Raw genomic sequence first — 1,790 nt, 5'->3', positions numbered from 1 at the left:
GGGGTGGTAGCACCACACGTGTTAGAGCGAGTGTAGAATTTCTTCTTGCTAAGGCGGAATGTGTGGGTGGGTGAGAGGGGAAGGGTTTTAGGTTTGGCGGCCGTGCAAACCAACTGTTGTGTGATACTATCGGCGTGTCCCTTCTGCGCCAATATTGAGATATAAATTATATGTATAATTTATAAGTTATGTTGTCTGGTGCACTGCTGTGACAGACGCATGTACAATGCAGATGTAGGTAAGTTGGCAAGGAAGGGAATTTGGGTTGGAGGAATGCAGGATCGAAGTAAGGCCTGGTGATGGAGGAGGGGAGGAAGAGAGAGAGAAGTGGGAGGATTAAGTAAGGCCTGGTGATGAGCGGGAGGGAGAGAGAAAGGGTGTGAGGATGAAAGTAAGCGCTGTGATGAGGGGGAGGGAGAGAGAGGAGTGGGAGGATGAAGTAAGGCCTGGTGATGAGGGGCGGAGGGAGGCGAGGAGTGGGAGGAGAAAAGTAAGACCTTGGTGATGAGGGGGCGCGGGGGAGCGATGAGGAGAGAGAGGGTGGAGAGAAGTAAGGCCATGGTGATGAGGGGGGAGGAGGTGGGAGATGACATAAGACCTGGTGATGAGGGAGAGAAAAAAAAAAGCCGGGGAGGGAGGGTGGCGAGGATGAAACGTAAAGACGCTGTGATGAGGGGAGGGAGGGAAGGGAGAGAGGTGGAGGATGAAGTAAGGCCTGTGATGAGGGGGGGGGAGGATGGAGGAGGGAGAAGAGGTGGAGGAGAGTAAGACTGGTGATGAGAGGGGAGGGGGAGGAGAGAGGGTGGGAGATGAAGTAAGCCTGCTGGTGAGAGGGGGAGGGAGGGAGAGGAGGGTGGGCAGATGAAGTAAGGCCTGGTGATGAGGGGGGAGGAGGGAGAGGAGGGTGGGAGGCATGAAGTAAGTACCTGGTGATGAAGGGGGAAGGGGAAGGGAGAGAGGGTGGGAGGAATGAAGTGAAGCGCCTGTGAATGAGGGGGGGGGAGGGAGGGTGGAGGAATGAAGTAGGACCTGTGATGAGGGAGCGGGGAGGCGAGAAGAGGGTGGGAGCGATGAAGTAAGCGCTGGTGATGAGGGGGAGGGAGGGAGGGTGGGATGGATGAAGTAAGGCCTGGTGATGAGGGCGGTGGAGGGGGGGAGAACAGGGAGGCGAGAGAGGGGAGATGAAGTAAGGCCTGGTGATGAGGGGGAAGGGAGGAGAGAGGGTGGGAGGATGAAGTAAGACCTGTGATGAGGGGAGGGGAGAGAGAGGGTGGGAGAATGAAGTAAGACTGGTGAATGAGGGGGGAGGGAGGGAGAGAGGTGGGAGGATGAAAGTAAGACCTGGTGATGAGGGGGAGGGGGAGTGGGGGAGGAGAGAGGTGGGAGGATGAAAGATAAGACCCTGGTGATGAGGGGGAGGGGGAGGGAGAGAGGGTGGGAGGATGGAAGTAAGACCTGGGGCGCGGTTTCAGCGGGTCAAGGCGTGATTAACTTTAATTATGATTAAACCCACATCACTAGATCATTATTAACTTCCTGTAATTAATGATTAAGATTATTCATACTTAATAAAGCCTGTTTCACGTAAGCCATTACTTAATCTAATCACGATAAATCTAGCCTGTACCAGTAGTATTTGGATCACTCGGGCCCGAAACTGGACGCCTCCTCAGTGGCGTATGCGCGCAGGCGCCTCTTGTTTTGCAAGGCGCACACATGCGCATGCGCAGCTAGTTTCATCTGCGTACATCTTGCCTGTTGACAGTCGCTCGCAATAACAAACATGGCGA

Source organism: Priapulus caudatus, unplaced genomic scaffold (genome assembly GCF_000485595.1).
Source record: "Priapulus caudatus unplaced genomic scaffold, Priapulus_caudatus-5.0.1 Scaffold382, whole genome shotgun sequence".
In the NCBI taxonomy this organism is placed as follows: domain Eukaryota; kingdom Metazoa; phylum Priapulida; class Priapulimorpha; order Priapulimorphida; family Priapulidae; genus Priapulus; species Priapulus caudatus.
This window is presented reverse-complemented; position numbering follows the sequence as displayed.